Source organism: Carassius auratus, chromosome 40 (assembly GCF_003368295.1).
Source record: "Carassius auratus strain Wakin chromosome 40, ASM336829v1, whole genome shotgun sequence".
Taxonomy (NCBI): domain Eukaryota; kingdom Metazoa; phylum Chordata; class Actinopteri; order Cypriniformes; family Cyprinidae; genus Carassius; species Carassius auratus.
Window position 1 is genome coordinate 6,385,521 of NC_039282.1, and position 9,194 is coordinate 6,394,714.

The 9,194-nt window shown below is 39.9% G+C and overlaps 1 pseudogene; it reads left to right on the forward strand.

Moving 5' to 3' along the window:
- The first annotated feature begins 1,468 nt into the window (after window positions 1-1,468).
- LOC113058994 (uncharacterized) lies at window positions 1,469-4,181 on the forward strand (annotated as a pseudogene).
- The last annotated feature ends 5,013 nt before the right edge of the window (window positions 4,182-9,194 follow it).

Here is a 9,194-nt window from a genome sequence, read left to right on the forward strand (position 1 = left end):
CCTCTGACCCTGGCATGTGTGTTGTTGAAGTTGGCCTTCCCATACTCAGTGAGACTAGAAAAAGAGACATTTTTAGAAATGTACTTTCAACTGGTTGGAGCTTGTCTGGGAAACAAGTTTAGTGACTTGAATAACGTCTTGGAGGAAATGTAGCCTTAATTTATGAGCAACTTTTATCCTTTCCTTTGTTTTCACAGACTTGACTAATGTTCTATGCCGTGTTTACTATACATTTACTTACAGACCTATACAAACAAGTCTCACTTTTGTTTGTTTTGTTGAGCTTATTAAGCAGGTTCATTGATGTATGTTACATGCCCCATTTTGGAAAGGTGTTGTTACTGTTAACAGTAACTAAATCTATTAGAATGATTCTTTATTATTAATAGAATATAGACTATAATTATTATATATATTTCTAATTAAACCAATATTAAATAAAAAATGTCCACTTAAAAAAGTCTTGGAAAATGAAATAAAAAATATTAAATAAAAAATGTCCACTTAAAAAAAGTCATGGAAACTAACTTAAAGATTAAGTACTGAAACTATAACTGAAATTAAAATAAAGCTAATTAAAAATATAAACAAGAAAATATAAAAATAGCAAAAGTAATAACTTTACTTCAACATAAAGGCTTTTACACTAAATATCACTAGAAAACTTGACTAAGAAAACACCATAATTGTAATTAACATCAGTATTTACCTAAATAGTATATCATTTGGTAAAGTTATTTTAATAATATTGTGTATATCGCTACAAAAATATGTAAGTTTCTCTATGTTTATCAGTAGGACCCAAATTGATGTCAACAAATGATTCTGCAAAATAATTCAGATTACCAGTGACTGAGAAAAATGAAAGAATTGGTATTTTTCATGAGCTGACTGAGTATTACCTCTGCTCGCTAACTAAAGTAGCTACGTAGGTACTTATATGGAAAGTAGCTCGTTACTGGAAAAGGACATTTATTTTATTTTTACAGCTGAGCTGCTGTCAAACTACTTTTGGCTATCAAATTGCTAACACCGCACCTCTGTGAGATAAGTTATGTGTCTGATTGACAAATAAGATGAACTCGCTTCCCCTGAACTTTCATTTTTGGAACTCCATGTATCGTTTTGGTCAGAGGGTTGGTCAGACTGGAATACCCAGTTTCGGGATCCAGCACAGGGGTCAGTCCAAGCTGTTCTTCAACGTATTTCCCCCACGGAAAAGCTTCCTGCTCCCCTCGGTAGATGCTTATCATAGCTCTCTCTCTCTGAGTGAGACTGAAACCCATTTCCTTCCTCTGCCTCCTTTCCCACACTGGACTCCATTGTGAAGTCGATGGAGCTGTCTGAGTTTTAAGAACTTACTCTGTAACAATGAATTCTATTTAAGCTTGTTCAGCAGTTTTGGAGATAAAGTACAAGATATTGCTGATCACGCAATCAAAAGGAATACAGGGAGGAGTGATATTCAGCTAATGACAGTGATTTCCAACATTTGACGTATTTCCTTTTTTCTTTCATTCGTGGTTGGCTGCAGTCCTGTCCTCATTTTGGTTGGTTGGGCAAGCCTGGGCGAGCGGGGCGATCCGTGGATCATACAAGCAACTCAGACACAAGCCAGGGTCTGATCAACCCTGGTTGGGTCGCCTGGGTGAGGGTGTATGATGTTGTGCGACCCGAAACACCCATTGAACCCAGGATACATCACTGAAGATGTGTTTGAGTTTTAAGCAATAAAAGGGTGCAGAGGATTTGTCGGCCGGTCATTCATCAGGGCCCTCAAGATGCTTGAAATTAAGAGAGTGTATGATATTGTGAGACCCGAAACATCCAATGTCAGTTTGGCTCAGTGCCCAGAACCTGCACACCCCATAAGCAGTGCCCAGAACCTCCAAGCCAAACAAGCTCCACCCATTGTCAGGCATTCCGAACACCACCGGGTCAAGTGGCCTGCTGCCAACAAGGAAGAGAGTGGCTCCAGTTGGATGAAGACCTGGACCAAGTCCTTGAAGCTACTGCGAGGGGGGATGCAGACCAGAAGTTGCAGACAACAATGATCATCAGCATCGGAGCTGAAAGGTTCGGCATTAAGGAACGACAGCTGACCAGAGGGGTGGCAGAGCCAAACTGACAGAAAGTGAAGATCAGCCAGTTAAAGAGTGAGCTTAGACTGCTCGGACGGCAGTTTAAGAAGACAAGGGAGGAGGAAAAGGCTGGTCTGCCAGAACTCCACCACAGCCTGAGGACAAGACTAACCACACTCCAGCGAGCAGAGTGGCATAGGAGGATGGGGCAAGGAGAGAGCCAGGAAACGTGGCGCCTTCAGTTCTAACCCGTTTGGTTTTACGAAGAAGATCCTCGGGCAGAAAAGAAGTGTCCATCTTGCGTGCACTGAAGAAGATGTTAACAAATACCTCAGTACCACCTACAGTGACCGCGCAAGAGACAAAGAGTTTTGGCTATGCAAAATGTTGATAAGCCCGCTGGAACCCACCTTGGAATTTAACACCATGGAGCCAACTTTGAAGGAAGTTGAAGAAGTCGTCAAAGCTGCAAGAACCAGCTCAGCACTGGGCCTGAGTGGAGTGCTGTACATCATCTATATGAGGTGCCATAGACTTTTGAAGAGGTTATGGAAACTAATCAAGGTCAACTGATGGACCTGATGGAGTTCCTTATGAGGAACACATAGATATACACCTCTGTGCAGAAGGGCGGAGTCCCAAAGATGCCAGCATTCATTGAGCATACAGAAGTTGTTACCCAGCTGTTACATGAGGCATGTGAAGGAAAAGGGCATCTTGCAGTCCTCTTGCTTGATCTCGCTAATGCCTATGGGTCAATCCCACATAGGCTGGTAGAAACCTCACTTGACTCTCATCACGTTCCAGACAAGATCAAGAACCTAATGCTGGATTATTACAAGTCTTTCAGTCTGAGAGTCACATCTGGAGCGTAAACATCTGCATTCCATCAGCTTGAGAAGGGCATTATCACTGGATGTACTATTTCCATGATATTGTTTGCCTTGGTGATGAACATACTGGTAGAGTCAGCAGAGGTGTAGTGCAGAGTACCACATACCAAATCAGGTATACGGCAGCCCCCCATCAGAGCATTCATGGATGATTTAACGGTGACAACATCTCGAGCATCGAGCATCTCATCAACTGGGCCTGGATGGAATTTAAGCCAGCCAAGACCAGGTCCCTCTGGTGAAGAAAGGGAAAGTTACAGACCAGTTCCACTTCTCACTTAGAGGCATTCAGATACCATCTGTTGGAGGAAAGCCAGTCAAGAGTCTGGGCAAGATTTATGACTGCACCCTGAAGGACACCGCATCACTCCAGACAACCACTAAACAATTGGGAATCTGGTTGACGGCTGTGGACAAGTCAGGTCTGCCAGGTAAATATAAAGTCGGGATCTGGCAGCATGGCATCCTGCCCCGACTGCTTGGGCCACTGCTGGTCAATGACATGACAATAACCACCGTTGAATGCTTCAAGAGGAAAGTCAGCTGTTCCCTGCGGAAGTGGTTAGGCCTACCACAAAGCCTCAGTGATATTGCCTTGTACGAGAGGGAAGAACAAGCTAAAACTGCCCTTCAGCAGTCTGAAGGAAGAGTTTATGGTAACCCGATCAAGAGAGGTGCTACTGTCCACAGACTCCAGTGACAGCAAGGTCTCTTTGGCAGGCATAGAGGTCAGAACCCGCAGGAAGTGGAAGGCCCAACAGGCAGTAGCTGGTGGGGGCAGTGGCATCTGGACGGGCAGGACTCGGGAGCAATCCAAGACCTCGCTTTAACAAGGCCCAGGGAAAGGAAAGGCGACAGCTGATCCAAGATGAGGTTCGAGCTGGGGTGGAAGAAGCCCGCTGCAGTAGGACAGTAGGGATACGGCAGCAGGAGGCATGGACCCGATGGAAGCAGGTGGCAGACCGGAAGATATCATGGACAGAATTGTGGAAGTCTGAGCCACACCGGATCAAATTCCTGGTTCAGTCTGTCTATGATGTCCTCCCCAGTCCTTCCAATCTCTTCTGATGGGGCCTGATTGATACACCATTGTGCCCAATTTGCCAGAGAGGAGTTCACTGGAGCACATATTGAGCTGCTGCCCAAAAGAACTGGGAGATGTAAAATGTAAAATTGTAGATACCAGTTAAATTTTATGATTCTACTTTTGATAGCATAGCAAGGGAAAAAAAAGGGGGGGGGGGGCTGTCGACCTGAACTTCTGTTCTCCAGTATATAAATTAAATATATATTAATCATTGTTAAAGATACAGAGTTACCCACCAAGATGGGTGTTTTGACATATCTCTGTATGTATTTGTTCATTAAAGCACAAGAAGGCGCAGAAAAAAATTGTCTCATAAAAGTTGCCTAAAATGCCAAAAGAAAGGCATACCCAAAGTAAATTGCATGCTGCTCTTGAACCATTTTGAGTATATGTATGGTTTTGTCTGTTTTAAAAGGTGACACTCTGATGTTTCTTCTGGTTAGAAACAAAGCGTGGTGTCATCTTAGAGTCTCACTGTAAGTCTTACTACTATTGAGCAAAAGAACTTTGAACATACAAAAAAAAAAGTTTTTTAAACAGATGCCTGCAGATGAATGTAGCTAGGAGCTTTTAGCCAGAAAACACAATGGGATCAAAGCATGAATCCTTGTTGGCAGTCTGATAAAGACAATCAAATTTAAATCACAAGAATCTCAGCTTTCCAAAGATGTGTGACATGTCAAGCTTTTGTTGTATGTCACAAAGTTAAACCTCAAAAACACAAATCTTTGTGGTGAAGAGAGGAGGAGGACAGTTGTTTGTCCAGGTCTGCTAGAGTCATCTGTGTTAATTTTCCTGGTCACGCCAGTTCCCTATACTCTCTTTCCCACACTGCCCGGGGTCAGGGGGAGCAGCCTGCAGGATACAACCAGCCTCCCCCAAGAACCTATCCACCACACAGATCACCCCTAAAACTCTCCAGCCAGAACCATTGCAACGTTTTATGCTCGGCAGATTCCTGCAAGCCATTTCTCTCTGACACTTAGTAATACCAAACCAGAAACCTTCAACCAGATCTTCTACTTCTTTAGGGTAATTCAACTTTGTAAGAAGATCCCTAATATGCCATTAAAGCTGTTCAGAATAACTGACCCTGTCATATACAGACCCAAACTTATATATTGCTAAAGTCATAATTCCATTTGATTTGAGTCTATAAAAACATGCATAAATGAGGCATTGTCATAGTGTTGGACAAACTGAAAGAAAAGCATGAGAGCTCATAATTCTTCAGGGAGAATGTAAGGAGACAGTATCAATTTCATAATTGGCAATCACTGATTTACCAACCCCTCCATCCCCAACGAAAGTCCCTCTCTTGGCACTGGGTCTGGAGGGGAGGTGTGTGGGGGGATAGTGTTCTCGGTCTGTATCCTCCCAGTGTTCTGGATTTTATTTATGTGGGAGTTTATATTGCCGTTGCTTTTTCTCAGGCTTGCAAAGCAGACAAGAAGCCTTCTATCTGTCCTTTGCTGGAAATGGGAACAAATTTGGCAACAATGACAGAAGACCACTGAATGACAGAATGAAAGATCTGTCATTGTTTACTCACCCTCATGACTATTTATATTGAAGAAATGTCTCAGAGGTTTTTCTTTCGATATGACTCCGTGGGGTTCATTTTGTTTTGGTTGATATCTGATTCCTCATACATATCAGAAGTGCACATAAGCACCTTTGACTCACTTGTTTCCCTCTGATACAATAGCAGGAAATCCAGTGATCGTTCATTAGTTTTTTTTTCCCCTTAAGTTTGATGTGAGACATGCACTTGTTTTGCTGTGATTTGCGCTGTAAGTGTGCATCGAGATTGTGGCACTAATTACAGTGAGAAGGAAGGGTCTCTTGTTTTCTTTTGAAATTAGCTTTGTTGATTCTCGCTGTGGCATGTTTTTTTTTTCTTCTCTTTTGTGTTATTGCCCACTATCATAGCCCCAGCCCTAACACACTCCCTTTCCTTTCCTCCCCTTCACATCCCTTCCAAAAAGTCCACTCTGTCAGTGGGACCTATATTTGTGTTGGACACTTCCTATTTGATCTGACCTTTGGCGTGGAGGGTGGTGTCAAACCCTAACCTCACCATGTCTCAGTGCAGACAACACTACATCCACACCACCAACATGACAAAGTTATACACTTTAGCCATATAAATTAAATCATTAAATATCTACTGTTCAAATATTTGGGGTCAGAAAGATTTAGTAATGCTTTTGAAAGGATTTACTTATATTCAGCAAGTCTGCGTTTGTTTTTTGTTTTTGTTTTTATTTTTTGATAAAAAATGCAATAGAAGCCATAAAAAAAAGATTACAATTAATTGTAACAAGTAAATGTTTTCTATTCTATTATCCTTTATTAGCAATTCTTTAGAAAGTTTAAAAGAACAACATTTATTTGGAATAGAGATCTTGCCACAGTATAAATGTCTCTTTTGATCAGTTTAATGCATTCTTGATGAAAAAAGTATTAATGAAAATATTACTGATCTCAAACTTATATAATTAAAGGATTTATTTATTTATTTATTTATTTATTTATAAAGGATGAAAAGGTATTATAAAGGATACAAAATTACAAAATGTGTTCGTGTGGATTTCTAAAAGATTACATTGTTTTAAAAAGAAAACCATATGAATTTCCTAATAATTTTATTTCTTTAATGAGTCCCTTTTAATCAAAAATGGCACTACGCATAACTGTAGGTAATAGACAGTTGCATAGGAAACCCCCCCAAAAAAAACTGTTTCCAAAAAAGAACAAATCCTGCACACTGTCCGCACTTGCAAATGTTTATAGATTTATTCCACTCACAACTGTGCCTGATGAAGGCCTGAAATGTTGTTAGTGCATACAATTATAAACATTTGCAAGTGTGGATTTTGTGCAGGGAATTTATTTATTTATGTATTTATTAATAAGTCTTTTAAAATATTGGATCATTTTAGATTTTCATGACAAGGAAAAGTCGGTTCAGGCTGTAAAATGTCATGTGGTGCAACTCCCCGAATATAAATATTATGTGATTAATATTTCATTGTATTTTTTTTAAATACCTTAAAAAATATATATTCAGGGTGTAAGTACAATGTTACAATTTATGTTACATATATCCTTATTACTTGATGGTTAGACCACATGACATTTTCGTGTACCTGAATTAAGATGTTTCTTGAAATTGTATGAACCTTTTTCCAAACCAAATGAAACCACCATGTGTGTGTTTGAGGGTGTGTGGTCAGGAAGATGCACCATTTCCCCCTCACACCAAAGGAAAGAATAGGGGCCTTGGAGTGATGAGTGTGCCAGAATAAGGTCCACTTCCCTTCCCATGTCAAGACCTATATATACTCAGTAAACAGGAAGTTAAGATGGAAGGATTTGTGGGCAAACTTTAATCCTAGATTGACAAACTTCTCTTAATATATACCCCCCATTATCCCGACCTCTCACTCTGCCTCTGCCAGTACTCTTATACATTTACAGAAACATACCAATGGACTCTGCATAAACAGTTTCCTTAGTTTTAATCATGCATGTCTTTTTGTAACCGAAGACCCAAGGGTTTACAGTAAAATGAAAGAAGTCGGTTAGATCAGGGTGTAGCTGATATTTATCAGACTTGTGAGTGGAGGAGCAGGTGGAGTGTCATTCTTACCACAACTTGTTTGTGTTTGGTAATGGGTCTACTGCAAAGTTTTATTGTCCTCTTTCATTTGATCCATAACAACTAAAACCACAATCAAGAAAGTGATTCATTCACGGTGAAGTTCAGCCAATGAATTCCCGTTTGCAGATTCCACATATATGGGAATTTTGACAGCATAATTTCTGGAAGTTCAATACTAAATACACACAAGTCATAAATTCATACAAAGCTTTCAAAAAATTCGAATTGATTCAATTGATAAAATTGTTTACAATAAACCCCTTATAGGGCTCACACACACAAACAAACACATTACAATACGCTATAGCATAATTTAAGTACTGAAGTATCAAATTGACTTTTTTAAAGTCACACCCATAATATCAACATTGTAATAATGCTTCAAAATTTGATTAATCTTAAAAGTTTTTACTTTCTAGCAACACCAAACAGAATTGCTAAAATAATGATTCTTTCCAAACAAGTTTCTGAAACAGTCCCCTCATCTCTCATTGGCCAGACAGACAAACAACCACACTCCCAAACTCACAATGTTGGTTGAGCCAGTTTTGCTGTGTTCTGCTGGCCAGGATGCTCAAACAAACAGGCTTATGTAAAATATCCATATTGTCACCATGTGTAAATCTTAGTCACTGTCCATCAAGAAATAAAAGAGAATATGTGTTTCACCGGGATTTGCAACTGTCTTTTCAGAGCATGTGCGTGAATTGTTGGTTTCCTCTCTCTGTTTCAAAGGAAAGACCCCAGACGGGGTTCGCAGGGTCATGAAAAGAAGGAAGAAGGGTGAAATCAGCAGTGATGTACTGATGACAGGTGTGTCTTGATTCTCCCCTTTACAGCTTAGTTCTAGTCTTTAGTTGTTGCTTCTGCCTTCCTTTGCTTTTTATGTTTTACAGTGATTACAGTGGATAATAATATTGCTTCACTGCAGGCAATGACTGGAAGCTGGTGTTCTTTTGCATAACAAGTCTTAATAAGGAAGTGTTTACAGTTGTAAATATTATAATTAAGCAGCATGACATCATGTTCTTTTGAACTGTTTGAACTTGGAAATGTCGTTCTTCTGAAGAGACATGATTAGTTTATGAACTGATTTAACTTAGGCTTTTATTCACATATATTGATGAATGCACATACATTGAGCACTTAATATATAGTAAATGCCAGGTCATCTCTACTGGCTTGTAGTAGTGAAGTGATTGAAATTGTGTACATGTGGTGTACGCCATGTTATCCAGTGTATCATTTTTTTCTCTAATAAAATTCGCATTTTTGTGTGCTCATGTGAATGCGAAAATAGTTGATTCTTGGTTATGAACTGGCCTTTATACTACAAACTTACTTTCTCTTATCATGCACTAACATGCCTTTTTAGTGCATAGTCTCTTGTTAGCGGGTTAGTATTCATAGCCTCAGACATCACGCCCACGGACCGTTGGCTGAACGACTGATGCATACTGCACACA